Below are 20,872 nucleotides of genomic sequence, written 5' to 3' on the forward strand. Positions count from 1 at the left end.
AATAAATGAATAAACTTAAAAAAAAAAGAAATAATATTAGATAGAAACTCAGATCTATAGGAAGTAATGAGGAGCACCAGAAATGTATATAAGCTAGTATATATAAAAGGCTATGATTTTTTCCCATTTTATTACATGAAAACATAAATGACTATGTTTTTATTTATTTGTAAAAAAATTTTTTTTTGAATGTTTATTTATTTTTGAAGGAGAGAGAGATAGAGCATGAGCAGGGGAGGAGCAGAGAGAAAGGGAGTCACAGAATCCAAAGCGGGCTCCAGGCTGTGAGCTGTCATCACAGAGCCCAACACAGGGCTCCAACTCACATACTGTGAGATCATGATCTGAGCTGAAGTCAGACGCTTAACCGACTGAGCCACCCAGGTGCCCCTAAGTGACTCTTTAAAATAAAAAAAATAAAAGCATTTGCATTTGGGGTTAATCTGTGTAATGTAGAATATAAAACAACAATAACATAAAGTACAAGAGTATAAACATTTTAAAGGCTTTAATTCCTGGTGTCTAACATTTGTTTTATTTAAATGCCTATTTATCATGCTTAAAGTTTGCCGTTTGTTATGTTAGTAGCCAACCAGAGGAATAAAAGAAATAGAGAACGTGGTCATTGACCTCAACTTACAAGGGGAAGCAAAATGCACAACAGAGACATGCCTTTGCAATAATTACAAAGTAACAAGTGGAAATTCACAAGAACAGACAAAATGTCTGTTCATAATACAATGTCTGTTCATAATACAAAGGAGTGATACAATTCACTCTAGCCCATCTACAAACATTTTGTGAAATAGGAAGGTGGGGGAAACCAGGTTTCCCCTCAGGGTGGATGCTTGGACATGTATGTGTTGAGCTGGAATTTCAACCCCAGGAGCCCTCAGTGGGCAACTTTGTGCAATGAAACTGCATAATTGAACATTCCCAGTGGTTCTGATCTGAGTAGATAGAGAGGTAGTTAGGAACAACTTCCAAGATCCTGAGCTATGTATTAAAGGAGTTTAGGAACATGGACTGTCCTCACATACAAAGGAAAGAAAAGAACTCCTGCCTTAATTTTCAGGAAGAATGTCAAAGGATCTCAAGCCTGGTATATTTTTGGAAGTTTCATATCCAGTTTGATTAAACTTTGCTTTGTCTTTCTATTTCAAACAATCTCATGGGAATGTTTCATATTTCATCTTTAAATTTCATCTTTTTAGGAGAAATTGTGGAGGCAGGTGTTCAAATAAAAGAGAAAATATAAAAGTTTGTATTTGTTAATTAGTATTCAATATTAAATAACCCAAAGAATATTTTTCTAAGCAGTAACTCAAAGGAATGATCTTTAAAGGACTCTTTCCCCCTTCTCTCATTGAACACACTCATGTATGCATGCACACATATTCCATCTGTGCTAGTACAAATATTAATTTAAAATTTGGCAGCATGATTATCTTTTAATGAGATAAGTCATCAGTTGCCAAATTGGGAGTTAACAGTTCCTGCCGTTTAAAACTATCATTAGTTTTTTTGAAGGGTGCAGAATTTTTAATTTTTAAACTAAGGGGAAATATTGTTTGTATCTTAAAGAAAATAAATACAAATCTAAATTAATTGTTATAATTGTGCCCTCAAAAATAATGTTTGTTAATTATAAAATTATTCACCTGTACTGTACTGTTGTATTCTGGAAACGAAAAAAAAAATTTAAGAAAACTTTAAAATTCACAGTCCTCTCACCTGGAAATAAGCAATGTTAACATTTTTGTTTTCCATCTGGTCTATCTTTTCTGCATCAATAGATACACGCTATTGTCTAATAGCATAAAAAGTTATTTTTAACTTTTGGATTATACTAATTTAAGTAAAAGTTTTGAGTCTTTTCTCTCATCTATTATTAAAGACCTTTCAAACACATTATTTTTGGTACCTGCCATAATTATTTATCTGCCATTGTGGTGGCCAGCCTCCAAGATGGCCCCCAATGATTGTCGCCTTTTGGTATTTATGACCCTGCACAGCACCCACAATGAATAGAGCTGACCTTAATAACGAATAAGATACTCCAGACATAGAGTGTGACTTCCAAAGATAGGGAATAAAAGACATTATAACTTCCATCCTGCTTGTTTGGGGATTATTCACTGCAGGAAAAGCCATGTAGTCCTGAGGACTCCAGCATTCCTATAGAGAGGTCCACAAGGTAAGGAATTGAGGTCCTCTGCCAATAACCAGCACTAATTGGCCAGGTATCTGAGTTTGTCACCACAGAAGTAGACCCTCCCATTCAGTCAAGTTCTCCGATGACTGCAATCCTGACTGACACTTTCAGTGTAACCTCATGAGAGACTCTGAAACAGAACTACCAAACTAATCTGCTCCCGGTTTCCTGACCCACAGAAATTTGTGTGTTAATAAATATTTACTGTTTTAAATATCTAAATTTTGGAGTAACTTTCACATGGATTCATAATAGTGATGAATTTGGTGCCAGAAATGTAGCACAGCCATAACTAAAAACCTAAAACATGGGAGTGGCTTCCCAACAGCATGAGGGCGAGACTCTGAGGAGTGAAAGCATGAAATGCATTGTTAGTAGAAGCCTGGTGACCTTCAAGGATGCTACTGGTGACAGCTTGGAGGGAAATCTGGAAAATAATATTGGAAACTAGAAGATAAGAGATTCCTGTTTGATATAACAGGAAATGTAGCAACACTGTCACATGCAAACAAATATCAAAAAAAAAAAAAGAAAATATATCTAATGAACTAAGTGATCTAGCTAAGGAGATTTCCATGCAGAGTGTTGAAAGTGTGCTTGATTTCTTCTTGATGCTTTATAAACACCATGTGAGAGAGGAGATAAGCTGAAGGAAGGACTATCAAACAAAAAGGAATTAAGACTTTCTGCTTCTGAAATTTTCCAGATGACAGAAAATGCTAAAATTATAAAATGGCTTCCAGGCAAAGATCAGATCCAGAGCTCTTCAAGAAAACATTGTCTAAAGATGAAGCTGAGTCCTCATAACTTATAAAATCCCATTTTAATGATGAAGAAAAAGCTAAGGGAACATTCAGAGAACTTCATGACCTCTAAGAAACTTAAGGGTATTGTCCCTCAGCAACTTCAACAAAAGCCCAAGATAGAAAATGGCTTATCTTGAAGAGATGTAATGGTGTAGTTTTTGTCTAATGGAATGAACGCCCCCTACAACTCTTTTGCAAGTGACCTACAAAGTTGGGTTTTTTTTTTATTAATATCAACAGAAACACTACCAGATTGGACTGAGTGGATGGAAAACATACAAAATGAAAAGAGGCATTTAGACTCCCATACTTTGATACACAGAAAGCGGCTGAGACAATCTCTCAGCTGCAAAACATTGGTTACCTTCAATGGAACAGGAAGGACCGATCAGAGTGTAGAGCCAAGAGCCATGGAGAATCACTCCCAGGAAAGAGCCCACCTGAGTCCAACATCTGCCTGACAGGGTCTTAGAATTGCTGTGAAGCAGTGGCCTCTGTTCTCCTTGTTTTGAACATGATTATCTACTGCAGTATCCTGTGCCTGTCCCACCAGAATGCCAGATACATGAGGGGGCAGGAAACTTGTCTCTTTAATTCATAACCTTGAGTTCAAGAGGAGCTTCACTTGAACTGTATTTGGAACTCTATACCAAAGGGACTGTATCTGAAGACTTTCATCTGCCCCTAGACCTGATTTAAAAAAAAATTTTTTTTTACACTTATTTATTTTTTGCGACAGAGGGAGACAGAGCATGAGCAACGGAGGGGCAGGGAGTGGGGGGGACACAGAATCGAAAGCAGGCTCCAGGCTCTGAGCTCTCATCACACAGCCCTGCAAGGGACTTGAACTCACGGACCGCAAGATCATGACCTGAGCCCAAGTCAGATGCTTAACCAACTAGGCCACTCGGGCACCCGCCTAGACCTGATTTTAGATGGTGAGATTCTGGCCTCGGAATAGATGCTGTAAGAGGATAAAACTTCGGGGGCCTTGTGAAAGGTTAAGTGCATTTTGCATATGTGAAGGAGATGAATCACTGGGGTCGAGGCACAGACTGCAGTAACCAGCCTCCCTGATGACCCCCAATAGTTCTTACCTCCTGGTGTTCATGACCCCATTTAGGCCCCTCCCACAACACAACTGAGCTGTATGACTCATAGGATACTATGAAAATAACAGAGTGTGACTTCACAGAAGACATTGCAGTTTCCACTTTGCTTTCTCTTAGATCATTCACTATGGGAGAAACCAGCTACCACGTCATGAGAAGATGCTCCAGTCCTATGGGGAGGTCCGTGTCGTGAGGACTCGAGACCTCCTGCCAGAAACCAGCACTATCTTACCCAGTGTGTGAGCTACCTTGGAAGCAGAACCCGCAGCCCCGATCAAGCAGCAGATGACCACAGCCCAGGCCGACTTCCTGACAGAAACCTCAAGATATATCCTGAGGCACGACTATCCAGTTAAGTTTCTCCTGGGTTCCCACAGATATTGGGTGAGATGATGTTCATTGTTGGGGCACCTGGGTGGCTCAGTTGTTTAAGCAACTGACTCTTTTTTTTTTTTTTTTTTAATTTTTTTTTTTCCTTTCAACGTTTTTATTTATTTTTGGGACAGAGAGAGACAGAGCATGAACGGGGGAGGGGCAGAGAGAGAGGGAGACACAGAATCGGAAACAGGCTCCAGGCTCTGAGCCATCAGCGCAGAGCCCGACGCGGGGCTCGAACTCCCGGACCGCGAGATCGTGACCTGGCTGAAGTCGGACGCTTAACCGACTGCGCCACCCAGGCGCCCCAGCATCTAACTCTTGATTTCAATTTGGGTCACGATCTTACAGTTGGTGAGATCAAGCCCCGCATTGGGCCGTGCTGACAGCAAGGAGCCTGCTTGGGATTCTCCTCCCTCTCTCTTTCGGCCCCTCCTCTCCTTGGGCACTCATTCATGTGTGCGCTCTCTCTTTCACTCTCTCTCTCTCAAAATAAATTTCAAAATTAGTAAATGTTTATTGTTTTAAACCACTAAGTTTTGGGGTGCTTTGTTATGTATTAATAAATAACACAGCCTGATTTTATATGGGTAGATATAACATAATATATTTAACCATTCTCTGTGTTGAACATTTAGATTGCTTCTAATTTTTCATCATTACAAATAATACTACTATGAAATAAAATTGATAAATAATACATTGCTATTGGGGTGCCTGAGTGGCTCAGTCGATTAAGCGTCTGACTTTGACTCAGGTCATGATCTCACAGCTCATGGGTTCAAGCCCCGCGTCTGGCTCTGTGCTGACAGCTCAGAGCCTGAAGCCTGCTTCGGATTCTGTGTCTCCTTCTCTCTCTGCCCCTCCCCTGCTCACACTCTGTCTCTCTCTCTCTCTCAAAAATAAATAAACATTAAAAAAAATAAAAAATAATAGTACATTGTTATTTATTAATCTCTTAGAATGCTTCTAACTGCTTAGAAGCGGCATCACCAGGTATGAACCATGTATGTTCCCAGCTGCATTATACAAAAGTATGCATTTCTTTGTAGGCTCAGCTATGTTTTTAAGAATCAAAAGATAAGAAATACCCACTATCACTATTCTTATTTACTGGAGTAAACATACTTAGAAAAGAAAATGAAATTAAAAGTGTAAATGAGGGGCATCTGGGTGGCTCAAAGTCCCACTTTGGTTCAGGCCGTGATCTCACAGTCCATGGGTTTGAGCCCCGCGTCGGGCTCTGTGCTGACAGCTTGGATCCTGGAGCCTGCTTCAGCTTCTATGTCTCCCTCTCTTTCTGCCCCTCCCCTCCTCACACTCTGTCTCTCTCTCTCTCAAGAATAAATAAACATTATGGGGCGCCTGGGTGGCTCAGCTGATTGAGCATCTGACTTCCACTCAGGTCATGATCTCACGCTCCATGAGTTTGAGCCCCGCGTCGGGCTCTGTGCTGACAGCTCAGAGCTTGGATGGATCCTGCTTCAGATTCTGTGTCTCCCTCTCCCCCTCTCTGCCCCTCTCCTGCTCATGCTCTTTCACTGTCTCTCAAAGATAAATAATCATTAAAACAATTTTTTTTAGGTGTAAATGAGAAGAACAACTTAAATCTCCACTATGTTCATTTGATGTAATGAATATTTCGAAAAACACAGGAGAAACTATTGAAAACCATTGTGAATGATAAGAGAATTCAGTAAGGTGACAAGAGTCCAAAGAACTGTCTGTACACCTGGTTGCGTTCAAGAAGCTTTGAACAGAGGTCTGACCCAGTGTGTTTATAGGCAGTGGCAGGAGAAAAATAGAGCTGCTTCTCGATTATATCCTACTGAGGTCATCTTTCGAGAAACAAATTACACAAACACAATAATTTTAGCTGTAGAGCGCCTAAGTATTACATGTATAACTCTCAAATGTGTGCCCATGCACTTATAAACACTGATTACTGTGAGGGGTAGTTGTTGCTGATTTTCAAACTACAATTAGCAGGAGGGAAATAAGGGAGCACATGGTGACTGAAGCAGTTTGTCAGCCTGAACTTCCTCGTTCTTTACCTCAATTCCTGTAGCTCCTCATACCCTTCAGATGATCTTTTCTGAGACTAACCAGGAAGGTCTTCACTGTTCCTATCTTGCCCCCTGAGTCCCTGTTGAGTCACTCTCCCATTCTTGGCAAGCCCTTACTTGCGAGAGTTCCTGCTAAGTTATCGGGTTCCTACCCTGGAGTGTATGTTCAAACCTAGAAGCCTAACTGGGTCTCTTCCTGAAGTCTTCACTTACAAGATTGCATGTTGGCAACTTTCAACTATCCATGGTCACAGGTCTCAGGAACAGGCGGATCTTGATGCTGGACCACAAATGAGAGTCTGCCTATGAGACTGACCCTCCCTTACCAGATCAACTGATAGACTTAATCAAGATGTGCTGCATTTGCTCATTCTGTGCACATTCTCTGAAGAAGACATCAGTGATAAGGAAGATGGATAAACATGGTGAAGGGAATAAAGAGAGGGAAAGTGTCCAACAAGTAAACAGAAATCTCCAGAGAGCTTGAACTGTCTATAATCTCATCTGGCACTTTAGGGTCCACCTCCAGACTCCAAGCCCTTGCAGAAATGTTTTAGAAACACTTGACCTTAGTGCCACGTCCAAAAAATAATCCTGAGGCTAAAATGTGTTAAAACGTAGAAAGGTATTGGGGTGTTCGTTCCTGCAGTCTTCCTAGATGTCAGATTGCTGAGTGCACTGGCCACTAAAAGAGCCTCCGGGTCCCCACCCCAGGGTATGGGTGCAGACACTGTGAAGGAGGAGGAGTGTTTAAATGGCTTTTCAAGCACATGCAGAGAAGAATTTATTAATCTAGGTAAAGTCCGCAAATTGCCAGAAGGAAACATGCAGACGGTTGCAGTAATCTGCACACCTTCTCTGAAGGGAACTACAGGGATCAGACCCTCCAATATCAGCAGATAAAGGTGGGGCTTGTGAGAAACTCTCATTCTTAGCTTGGTGAAATCCACGCTGAAGCAAGAGCCACGTTTATGCATAATAAATTGCAACCTGGGCCTATAGAGAGCAGAGTTTTAAATAGTTAGAAAGAGAAAAAATATGAGAAAGTCATCCCCAGCATTCACCCTTCTAAGAGGCTATTAAAATATCACATCCTGGAATCTCCAGAGCATGAATTTTCCATCATGGCTTTACAGCACTTTACCATCTTTCCATCTCTCCCACGAGATATTAAGTAATTCACAAAACAGATTTACAATTATTTTTATTTCTTATGAATATATAGCATATCACATTTGGTGAGTCAGAGAGGAAATTTGACATAAAATAAAAATAGGATCTTGTGAACTAAAAAAAAAAAAAGGTTGAAAAGCATGGCTCTGTAGATAACTCTGGCTTATTAAATGGATGTAGAGCAGAAAAACGCATCAATGTCCTTTTTGAAAGTCAGAGATGTTTTCATTCTTTGGGGTTTTAACAGTGATTCATGTTGAATTTCAAAAGCTCATGTCTCAGCCCATGATTCAGTTAGATTCAGCCTCTTCTATGTGCTTGGCACTGGGCTAGGCACCGGTGATACAGAGAGTAATAACACACATCTGCCCAGGGAAAGGACTGGAAGATGACATTTTTGCTATTTTGCTAGCAGAAAGAAACATTGCACCAAGTCAGTTCAGTAAACATTCTGGAGAGCTCATGTTAAGGTCTTGGGCAAAGCCCTGATAACCCCCCAATAATGCTGAGCAGCAAAGGGCTTTTTAAAGCCATATTACATTATTGACTTTGTAATTCATAATGTGCATCCAGACACAGCAGATTTACTTCCCTAATTATGTTTCGCTTATGCTAATATTAAAATTAGCCTGTATTCCCTGACCACCTTCAGAGGAAGAAGGGGCTTTAGAAGCATGCTGGGCAGCAAGATAAAAAAGGAGTCAAGATACCTAAGCCAACAAGGCTTCTCTGTCCCACCCTTTATTTCTTCCTCTCCTGGACCTTTTTCCTTTCATTCTTTTTTTTTTTTTCTTTTTCCTATAAATTATGTGTGGCTCCTTAGGAATATGGAAAAGTTTTGTTGCGATCTTTAGAAAATCACGGAGGAGGAAAAGAAAAACACTTTTTAACTTATTGAGCCCCTCCCTACAAAGGGCTAGCTATTATACTGTTACATAAGTTATCTCTTTTAATCCTCCTGAAAGAGGACTTTCAACGACCTCCATATAGACCTCAAACTTTCTAATTGATTAAGATCTCCTTTCCAGCTTATCTCTGAACTCAGGCAAAAGACCCTTCAGGCAAAGCATCCCCTGATAGGAAAGGAAACTACCCCTCAAACAATAAGGGCAGCCCTGAGTCAGCAAGCCCCTACCCATGATTGACTGCAAGAAAGTGATTGACTTGACCCTCACTGCCCACCTATGCATACCCGCCAAGCTTTGCCCCACTTTTTCCCTAACATAAACCCTGCAGAATTTTTGGCACTTTGGAGACAGTCTTTGAGACACTAGTCAGCTATCTTCCTGGTGTGGGCCTCATTGAACTAAATTCCTTTCTTGTTTCACCTCCACTCATTTCACTGCCTTTGGATTGGTCAGCAGCGAGCGGCTGAACCTGGTCTGTTTGGGACCCCCAAAGCCAGGAGCTCTTATACCCTCACTCCCCAACTATACTCCCTGGAGCCCTGTGAAGTAAGCACTGTCATTGTTTTAAAGATGACAACACTGAAGCACAAACGTATTTGCATAACGAATAAAAGACTGAACCAGAACATGAATACTGATCTATCAATGTTAAGACCTGTTTCTTTCAACCATCCAATAGACTCCAATCTTTAACATCCCAATTTACCAACAGCCCAAGAGAGGAATGTGCAAAGAACCACCAGTTTGCAGAAAAGCTCTTAAGCGTATTTTTCTAAGTGTTCATTTATACTCATCAGAGAAATGCAAATTAAAACTTCACTTATCAATGTATCAGAGCTGCAAAACATTCGATGTCACCCTGTGGCGGTGAGCTGTGGGGAAACAGGCTTGCTCGTGCACTGTGGGTGACAGTGCAGATGATGAGCACCGTTCCAAGGGCCCCTTGGCGATTCCCACCAAATGACTCTTCTTCCATTTTACCCTTCAGGTATACTTGCATTTGTGAAAAATAACGTATGCACAAGAAAGATTATTCACTGCAACTGGAATAGCAAAGGACTGAAACAGCCTGATTTTCATTAATAGGAGACTTATAAATTACGGTCATTCACACAAAGAATTCTATACAACCATTAAAAAAATGAGGATTGTTGTTGATGTAAGTTACTAAGTGAAAAGGAAGGTGCAGAACAAGTACCACGTGCTTCCATTTGTGTGAAGGGGGAAATATATGCAAGTCTTTGTATTTAACTAGACTATTAAGACATTATTAACCATGGATGCCTCCAAGAGGGAGCTGGTGGCGGGGAAGAAGGGCAGATTTGTGCCGTTCGCATTTTGAAACAAGTGTGTAACCTATTTTTTAAAGTAAAAATTACAAATTAAAAAGGATACAAATTAGTTGTCATCAAGAACACCATGTTTAACTCTGAATGATAGAAGCAAGGCGCTGGTGCTAAACCAGTTTAAACCTGAAAGTTGTGCAAGTTGATATAAAGTCACCAGCATTGAGCTTGCTCTCTGGCTGGTCACGTCTTGGGAACTACTTCCTTAAACTGCTGTTAAGGCTATGAGTTGGATGCTTTACTTTCTTTCTTTCTTGAAATAATAATGTTATAACAAGGATGACAACAATTTATGGAAGGGCTACTCTCTGTAAAACTCAGAATTGAGAGCTGTGGTTCTATCGTTTCATTTAATCTTCCTGATAACCCTATACGGCAGGACTATCAGCCCCATTTTCTTTTTTAATTTTTGTTTTTGAGAGAGAGAGAGAGAGAGAGAGAGAGAGCATGTCCGGGAGAGAAGGAGGGAGAGAGAGATTCTGAAAGATTAATTTTTTTAAGTTTATTTATTTATTTTGAGAGAGACAGAGAGAGACTGCAAGCAGGGGAGGGGCAGAGAGAGAGAGACAAAGGATCGGAAGAGGGCTCTGCACTGATAGCACAGAGCCCATTGTGGGATTTGAACTCAGAAACAAGATGGTGCAAGAAGGTGACCTGAGCTGAAGTCAGACACTTAATGGACTGAGCCACCCAGGTGCCCCAGAGACAGAGAGAATCTTAAGCAGGCTCTATGCCACAACCCTGGGATCATGACCTGAGCCGAAATCAAGAGTTGGACACTCAACCAACTGAGCTACCCAGGCACCCCAGCACCATTTTAAAGGGGAGAAAATACAGACTTGGATAAATGAGTACTGTCTCTTTTAATTGATTTCTAGATAGTATGAAGCAACTGTTCCCCAATACGTATGACTTTGAGAGGCAAAAGAATTTTCTTTGAAAGGCCTTTTAGGATCCACCATGCCACACAGAAATAAAGATTATGCCACCGAATTTGTTGCCCAGAAATTATTCGAAAGGACTCTTCTCACATTCAAGTGCTACTCAGTAAAAATAGTCTGTGGATTATACAAGAGATTCTAATGTTTTAAAGCAGGAAAAATCCCATAAAACTCCAGCAGCCAGAGACTCCGTTCACAGTCCCGGTGATTCCCCAGCTGCCGTGTACTCTTTTAACACAAAAAGCAAGTGCTCCTCTTTTAACACAAAAAGCACCAGATTCTGCTCTCACCACACGATGATAAAAATCTCCCAGCATATCCCCTTCCCCATCCCTTGCACTAGCCTCGAGCATCTCCTAGCAAGTTATGGAGTTCAGGATAAAAGTCTGACATGTTAAAAGGTACTTCAGAAACTTTCCACCACAATATCCTTGATAGTTTGTTATTGAAGTAAAGACAACAGAATCAATCATTCAGCCTTGGGCTTGTCCCCCGTCACTGCAGAGGAGGCTTGAACTGAAGTTACCACGCTGGCGAGAAGCACTTACAAATCGGTTCTCCAATTCCCTGTTGCCCCGGCTGCTACCTCAGTCAGCCCACGCTCTCCAGCCTCCTCGCTCTTAGCCATGAATTGCATCACACCTCACTACAGGCTCCCAGGAGAAGGGCTGCTGTGTTCACATTCAAAGGCAAAGGAGACTGCAAAGAGACGTCCCATCAAGTTGCCATTTGGGCTCTCGGTGGGTTTCCAGTGTGCTATGAGGATTGCGTTCGAATTCAAACTTCTTGAGGATAAAAACTCCTAGCTGCTATTGGTGCTACTCTGAGGGCAGGAGGTGGGGTGTGGAGCACAGGATAGGGACGTCATAGAAAACATTTTATGGTTTCCTGTCTCACATTTAGGTCCTTTATCCATTTTGAGTTTATTTTTGTAAATGGTGTGAGAAAGTGGTCTAGTTTCAACCTTCTGCATGTTGCTGTCCAGTTCTCCCAGCACCATTTGTTAAAGAGGCTGTCTTTTTTCCATTGGATGTTCTTTCCTGCTTTGTCAAAGATGAGTTGGCCATACGTTTGTGGGTCTAGTTCTGGGGTTTCTATTCTATTCCATTGGTCTGTGTGTCTGTTTTTGTGCCAATACCATGCTGTCTTGATGATTACAGCTTTGTAGTAGAGGCTAAAGTCTGGGATTGTGATGCCTCCTGCTTTGGTCTTCTTCTTCAAAATTCCTTTGGCTATTCGGGGCCTTTTGTGGTTCCATATGAATTTTAGGATGCTTGTTCTAGTTTCAAGAAGAATGCTGGTGCAATTTTGATTGGGATTGCATTGAATGTGTAGATAGCTTTGGGTAGTATTGACATTTTGACAATATTTATTTTTCCAATCCATGAGCAGGGAATGTCTTTCCATTTCTTTAAATCTTCTTCAATTACCTTCATAAGCTTTCTATAGTTTTCAGCATACAGATCCTTTACAGGAGAAAGCAGGAAAAGACCTCTCTGACCTCAGCCGTAGCAATCTCTTACTCGACACATCCCCAAAGGCAAGGGAATTAAAAGCAAAAGTGAATTACTGGGACCTTATGAAGATAAAAAGCTTCTGCACAGCAAAGGAAACAACCAACAAAACTAAAAGGCAACCAACGGAATGGGAAAAGATATTTGCAAATGACATATCGGACAAAGGGCTAGTATCTAAAATCTATAAAGAGCTCACCAAACTCCACACCCGAAAAACAAATAACCCAGTGAAGAAATGAGCAGAAAACATGAATAGACACTTCTCTAAAGAAGACATCCAGATGGCCAACAGGCACATGAAAAGATGTTCAGCATCGCTCCTTATCAGGGAAATACAAATCAAAACCACACTCAGGTATCACCTCACGCCAGTCAGAGTGGCCAAAATGAACAAATCAGGAAACTATAGATGCTGGAGAGGATGTGGAGAAACGGGAACCCTCTTGCACTGTTGGTGGGAATGCAAATTGGTGCAGCCGCTCTGGAAAACAGTGTGGAGGTTCCTCAGAAAATTAAAAATAGACCTACCCTATGACCCAGCAATAGCACTGCTAGGAATTTATCCAAGGGATACAGGAGTACTGATGCATAGGGGCACTTGTACCCCAATGTTCATAGCAGCACTGTCAACAATAGCCAAATTATGGAAAGAGCCTAAATGTCCATCAACTGATGAATGGATAAAGAAATTGTGGTTTATATACACAATGGAATACTACGTGGCAATGAGAAAAAATGAAATATGGCCTTTTGTAGCAACGTGGATGGAACTGGAGAGTGTGATGCTAAGTGAAATAAGCCATACAGAGAAAGACAGATACCATATGGTTTCACTCTTATGTGGATCCTGAGAAACTTAACAGGAACCCATGGGGGAGGGGAAGGAAAAAAAAAAAAAGAGGTTAGAGTGGGAGAGAGCCAAAGCATAAGAGACTGTTAAAAACTGAGAACAAACTGAGGGTTGATGGGGGGTGGGAGGGAGGGGAGGGTGGGTGATGGGTATTGAGGAGGGCACCTTTTGGGATGAGCACTGGGTGTTGTATGGAAACCAATTTGTCAATAAATTTCATATATATATATAAAAAAATAAACTAATTAATTAAGTTTAAGAAATGTACATAAAAAAGAATAAAAAAAAAAAGAAGAAAACATTTTATTTTCCCTTTGGGTTTGGTTTATTGTTTCCACGTGATTCAATCTGATGAGACATGGTATAATCACCTATTTACAGCAAGGCATCGTCTTAGCCCTCAAGGATACAGGCAAACACAAAACCAAGTCCCTGCCTCCAAGGAGTTTAATATTCTACTGGATGATACAGAAATACACAAGTAATTACAAATAATTTGTCAGGTAAGTGATACGTGACACAGACAAAAATTAAACCAAATAAGGGAGTAGAAACTAACGAGGGGTACATTCTGGTTAGGGGGGCCACGGGAGGTGTCTCTGAGGAGGGGCCACTTCCAAAGACACCTGAATGAAGCCTGTAGCTATCCTGAGAAGAGAGTCCAATGAGGAGGGAACAGCAAGTTCAAGGTCTCAAGACAGGAGTGGGTTTGGCAGAAATAGTGGAGGTCTACGTAGGGAGGATGAAGGAGGCAAAGGAAGAGTGGAAGGAAAGAAAAGGGGTCAGAAAAATAGCTAAGATTCCTGAAGGAGACCGTAGGTCATGATAAGGACTTTGGACATGGGGAAGCCATTGAAAGGTTTTGAGCAGGTGACATGATTTGATATATATGTTAAACTCACATCTTTGGAATCTCTATCTCAAAATAAAAAGTTTTTAAAAATTATATCTCTGGTTACTGGGTGGAGAGTAGACTATTGGGGATATAATAGGCCAACTCTAAGATGGCCCCCACTGATTCTCATCTTCTGGTGTTCCTGCCCCTCTATATTTCCCTTGAGTACAGGCCGCACTCACTGACTCACTTATAATGAATAGAATATGACAGAAGTAACAGGGTGTCACTTTTGAGATTAGAATACAACAAGACTATGGCTTCCATCTTGAACACTCTCTCTTACATTTCCTCTCTCGCTCTCTCTTAGGTCACTCACTCTTGGGGAAGCCAGCTGCCATATTGTGAGCCACCTTATGAAGAGGTCCACAGGCTATGACAAGGAATGAGGACCTGCAGTCCAAGGCCCATGAGGAGCCGAAGCCTGTGACAGCCACATGACTGATCTTGGAAGTAGATCCTCGTGCCCTAGCCAAATCTTCAGATGACTGCAGCCCTGATCAACAAGTGGACTATTACTTCGCAAGGATCTTTGAGCCAGAGGCACCCAACTAAACTGCTCTGGGTTTCCTGGGGCACCTGGGTGGCTCAGTCGGTTAAGTGCCTGACTCGACTTTGGCTCAGGTCATGATCTCACAGTCTGTGAGTTTGACCCCCACGTCGGGCTCTGTTCTGACAGCTCAGAGCCTGGATCCTGCTTCAGATTCTGTGTTTCCCTCTCTCTCTGCCCTTCCCCTGCTCATGCTCTGTCTCTCTCTGTCAAAAATAAATAAACATTAAAAAATTAAAAAAAAAAATAAGTGGGTCTGGGCAGGACAGACAATGGAAATAAGGAAAGCAACATGCTCTTTGTGACCTGGAGAAAGAAAGCAAAAGCCAAGGCCCTGATTTGCACTCAGTGGACAACAACCATCAAGCTTCCCAGTGGAACAGCATGTTTGCAGTGACAGATGGAAAGGACAGTTCTAGAAGGATTTTGACACTGACTCCTATGGAAAGTTATGGGTACAAGAAGTCTAAGGAAATGGCCTGACCTGAGCCTTATCTAGGACTGCGTGGCAGGGGTTGCAAGCTGATTTAAGGAGCCAGAAAAGTGAAGGTGACAGGATGTGGCATCAGCCTGAATTTGCAGAGCAAATGACAATGGTGACAAGTCAAGAACACCTTTCTTTGCTTAAAGTGATCAGAGAAACTCACATGAATAAATATGTTAGTCCAAGTGGTTAGGATTAAAAATTACTAAAAAACTGGGGCTCCTGGGGCTCCTGGGGCTCAGTCAGTTAAGCGTCCAACTCATGATTTCGGCTCAGGTCATGATCTCATCGTTAGTGAGATCGAGTCCTGCATCAGGCTCTGCACTAACAGCACAGACCCTACTTGGGATTCTCTCTCTCCCTCTCTCTCTCTGGCCCTCCCTCTGTGTTTGCTCTCTCTCTCTCACACACACACACAAAATAAATAAGCTTTTAAAAAATTTTTAAATGCTCCCCTATCCAGGACAGGTCACCAGGTAACTGCAAAAACAGGAACTCACCTGTGCTGTGGACACCCAGTTCTCAGAATCAAGCTGTTGCCTGGCCTTGCAAGCACTGGCCCTGGAGGCAATTTAACCTGATGGTTCAGACCATGCGTCTTGATGCCAGGAGGGTTGGGGTAGGAAGCCTAGCTCCTCTGTTGCTAACTGTGTAATCTACAAACTTATTTAAATTCCTCAGACTTCAGTTTTCTTGACTGCAAAATTAGGATAATAAGGGTAATTACTCTTAGTACCTTTAGTATAACAGTGGGTGGTTAGAAGAACCTTGATAAGATAGCATGTGTGTTTTCCTTAGCACAGTACCTGGAATATAGTAAGTTCTCAGTAAACGAGCCTTGAGCTGCCACACGTGAACTGTCACCCCGTCATTGCTATTCTGACTCCTGGAGAAACTCACACAGTAACTGAAGGAGGAGGCAGTGCCCTCATTCTGCATTGCTGTGTCAGAAATTTAAAACAGCAGGGTATACACATCCCTATATGGCTATGCTTCTAGGAAAGGCTGTGATCAAAAGCCCACTTTACCCCATCAGTGGACACACCTGCTGATTCCCTCTCCCCTCTTCTCACTCTTGATCTGGGAGCTTTTAAAATGCCTTAAAGAAAAGTCCAACTGCTAGATTAAGGAGGCCCAAATGGGGACATGGCAGATTCATTGGAAAAACAATACTCTACAGAGTCACTCTTTCCAAGACACTTCATGCACACTGGGTCACCACATCTGCTCCCCTGGCATTCACTTCTACTTTGTGACTCACTGATATACAATAGACATCCCACAGAATGAGCAGGTCAAAATGTTGGTGGATCACCAGAAGACAAAGTGCCCACCAAGGCACCCCCAAGGTATAGGCTAAGCTCAGAACCTGTCATGCCATAAATACAAGACACTCCTGCCTGGAAGGCACACCCCCATGCCTCCGCATGTGGAGCCTTGTCAGTAAGAGCTAATGTATGACACTGAAAGGCATATTCAGCAGCTGAGAGGTTCAGATGCAAAAAATATCAAAACATAAAGCCACCAACACTCTGCTGGAAAGAGTGGTCACCTTTATGAATGATAATACCACCAGCCAAGACCACCATGAAAACATAGAACAATGTTACTGACAAGCCAAGCAAATATATTCATGGATATACAAAACTACATTATACATTATAATCAAAAACTCAATACTAATGCATATAACAGGAAAGAACAACTGGAAAGAACAAAATGTTTGTTTTATGTATATATCTAATCTCGAATATATCCACCTGAATCCAACCAGATGTCATCAGCTTGACTTCCTGTGCTAAAATGAAAAGACTTCAAAAATCCAAACATACTTGTAAATCTAATTGCTTCTCTTTTAGGCCTATAATTAAGCTATAACCTCCTAACACCCAGAAATGATTTAGATTTGGAACTAGAAGAATCAAAAGTTACACAATTTACTAATTTTCTTAATATTCTTCCCCACTGTGGATCTTTGCCAGCATTCTGTCATCTCTAATCTAGTGTCAGTTTGCCAGTTAAACCAAACAAGAGCTAATGTTTGTGGCAGGGGAAAGTAATCAGCACATCCATTCGTTAGCATCCTGCTCACACATTCATTGTCAATTATAAATATTTGCTTGGGATAACCTCTGCCACCATCATTGGAGCCATTACCACCTGTAACTAAGTGATATATTTGAAGAGTCGAGCTTCTGGCATTTTGCAGCTGGGACTCAAGAATAATCAAAATGTTCATAAACTAACACTCGGGTCCCAGGAGAGTGTCTTGCTCAAGATGACAAATGATTATCCTAGGCAATGCAACTACAAGTCAAACTCTGATTCATGAGTTTCACAATTATGTTTCTAGGCTATATCCATTAGCTTTTGTTGAAAGCTTTTTCACTTGCTATTTGCGGACATTTTTAGGGGACATTCAAGTACAGTTGGAACCATACATTGGCAGATGCTGCAGGATTCCTGGGGGAACTCTGGATCCTACTAAATGCGATGGAAGCTGTTAGTGCCCCGCCCAGATTCCTTTTAAAGGCAGGTGCACCTGTCCCTCAGCTGCTGTAAGTGGTGACTACTAACAACTTGCAGCTGCTCCCTTCTCTAGAGAACTGCCCTCCACCCAGCTGGAACCATCTTGACCTGGAAGCTATGCTCTCCCCTCCCTCCCCTCCCCAGACCTCCACCAATGACTTACTGACATGAAGCACAAATGGCAAGTCACTTCTGTCAAGGGAGGGATGGCCATCTCTGTGATGTGGTTCATGCTCCAGAGCTTCCCCAGGGGGCCAGGCTGAAGCTAGTCTCCCGAGGAGACCACCTCCTTGCTTAGTTTTCCTCCTTTAACTTGTCCTGGTTCTCTCACTCATCTTCTCCTGAGAGGACTCCAGAAAAAAAATCACTTGAAAAAAACCTCCATCTCAGAGGCTGCTTTTAGAAAGTGCAACCTAAGATACTAAGAACTTCTCTTTGCCCAGAATGGGACTGTGCTCCTGCCAAAGCACATCATGAGCCCTAAGCCCTACCACTTGAACTCATTGCTATTTCCTGGATACTTGAAACAGGTGAGTCTTTTCACTTGCGGTAATCTAGAGAGAGATACTCAGTCCACAGACTGGATCCCATCCATCCCTAGCACCTGGCACAGTTCTCGCGGAATTCCTCATCTCAACTCTGACCAACAAAATCCTCCTCAACCTTTTCTAGAAATCATTAGAAAAAAAGCCACAACCCAATAGAAAACTAGGCATAGAGTATTAATAAAAACTGCCCAATAAAATGGAGATAGAGACATGAAACTTAACAGATGCTTGTCCTCACTCATAATAAGTGAAATATGAGTTAAAACTACAATGAGATACTATTTTTAAACCGTTACACTGGGAAACGTTCAAAATAAAAGTTTTCATTCTGTCCATATATCCAGTCCAGTGATAGTGGGTTCTTTGTATGCTGTTACAAATGAAGTGTTAGTCCAAGAAATAGCTCTGCAGAGTTCCCCTGTTGGGAAATGAAACTGATAAAGCTCTACAAAACCCTGTAGGGCTGTGGGTGAAAGGAGACTGCAAACCTTAATTATTAACCTGACCATCTACCTCGTCAGAAACATTACATGTTATATCATGTTCCTTCTCTTAAAGAGAGGTCTTAAAGCAGGTCTTAAAGAACCTGCTGTTTTCCTTTTCCTTCAATTTCCCACTTTTGCCTGAAGTCTTTCTCTCTTTAACGCCACAAAATGGACCATGCCCTTCAGATGGTCATATTTTTTCTACCTGTCTTACTGCAAAGTGGAATTAAACGGACTATGTATTTTCCTCTCTCACGCTGTGCCTGCTAGTTAGATACATACATGTCTGTTTTCTCACAGATCCAAGTGGTTTATTGCATTTCTCCCCCAGATATTCACCTCCTGTCTCTTAGAAGGATTGCACCTTTTCATTCCGATCATGTCAAGCTTGGTTTTGTAACTTGCATTGGTCAGTGACATACAAGCCCAAGTGACATAGGCTACTTCCACTCAGAAACCTCAAGACCCATCATACCCAAGATAGGACAGCACATCCATTCATTCACATACTACTCACACATCGCCATCTAATTCCTTCCTCTCATTTTTTCCTCTGCTGCAAGATCATCCCCAGATCAGTACATCCTAAAAAGGGCTTGTTCCTTCAGCCTGGGTCCTGGAATAAAAATGACACAGAACAGAGAGACAAGGAACATAAAACATGAGTGAAAAATAAACTGTTGTGGTCTTAAGCCCCTGAGATTTGGGAGTCATTTGTTACTGCTCTATACAACCTAGCCCAGCTGCCTGCTAAGTCTATAAACTCCAAAGCATCTTATTTCCCTCCATGTCCCAAACAGCACCCAGCATAATCTTTTGATTAGTACTTTTGTGTAGTACACATTCAAAAAAAATTGGCTGAAAAGAATTGTTCTCTTTCGTCTCTCTTTCCTTTCTGAACAATTTAGTCCAGAAGCCATTATGAGGGGCCATGGAAGGTAGGTGTTTGGTTGAAATGTGAACAGATGCAGTGGCCCAGAGCAGGGTGCCAGAGACTGAACAGGGTGAGAAGATCAAATAAGAAAATATACTATGGATAATGGGAGTCAAATTTCCCCTTACCAGAGAAGGGAGTTACAAATAGGGAAAGGGAGAAAATTATAATGAACCCTATATTTTTGGATTAGAATGGAAAATATTAAACACATGGTTTTTAATATATGAACACATGGTTTTTAATATATGTAAATAGATCAACAAATACAATTGCAAGTGTGTGTGTGTGTGTGTGTGTGTGTGTGTGTATACAAATTTCTTAACTCTGTCCCTGGAAAGGGATAGCAACTCCCTAATAGAAATGACCACACCCAACACCCAGGTCTTCCTTCTCAGTACCATTCCCCACTGAAGAAATCAGAGATCCTTGGGAAAACAGCTGATTCCAGAGCTCAGACGGAAAAAGTAAATGATGAGCCTGGAACATGTTGTTCAGTCATAACTAAGGAAGGGCTCCAAAAAAAAAAAAAAAGTCACATGTCAAAAGGAAGCCAGTTTGAAGAGGTTCCCACTGGCTAAATCTGAGACAATTAGAGTACTAAAATAGAGGAATGAATTAAAACCTATGAAACAACAGAGAAATCCATTATATAAATACATAAATATTTAGATAGATAAATGGAGAAATTGAAGGTTTGATGAGGAACAGAACATTTACATAATCTTAAAGTACATCCCCTCAAAATATTCACTAATTACTAAGGAAAACACACTAAATTTACACTGGAGAAGTCCAGCAAACACCTTCAGGATCAAGTGATCTAAGCTAACATCACCAGTAATGAAACAAAGCAAAATGTGTCTGCTGACAGACCACCATGAGCCACAGGACCACTTCCATGATATCCCTGCCAAAGAAATGTAATCCAGATCTACTCATGGGGAGGTATCAGACAAACCCAAACTGAAGGATATTCTATAAAATGACCCATCTGTCACGCTTGAAGGTCCAAACAAAATCACTATTAAAGTGGCTTCATCTTCAAAAAGAAGGTTAACAATAAAATACTTCATATTCATGAAGAGGTAGATTTCCTTGTTAATTAAGGATTATACTCTCTTTTCATCCACAGTTC

The 20,872-nt window shown here is 41.4% G+C and overlaps 1 long non-coding RNA gene across 1 annotated transcript; it reads left to right on the forward strand.

The window, feature by feature from the left end:
* Window positions 1-4,188: 4,188 nt before the first annotated feature.
* LOC124520325 (uncharacterized) lies at window positions 4,189-14,845 on the forward strand. The gene is made up of 3 exons (XR_006964302.1): window positions 4,189-4,517; window positions 13,691-13,812; window positions 14,515-14,845. It is a non-coding gene; the product is annotated as an uncharacterized LOC124520325 (long non-coding RNA).
* Window positions 14,846-20,872: the final 6,027 nt, after the last annotated feature.

This window comes from Lynx rufus, unplaced genomic scaffold (genome assembly GCF_022079265.1).
Source record: "Lynx rufus isolate CCGP_SWC_20201006 ecotype Redwood Valley unplaced genomic scaffold, mLynRuf1.p SCAF_3, whole genome shotgun sequence".
Classification (NCBI taxonomy): domain Eukaryota; kingdom Metazoa; phylum Chordata; class Mammalia; order Carnivora; family Felidae; genus Lynx; species Lynx rufus.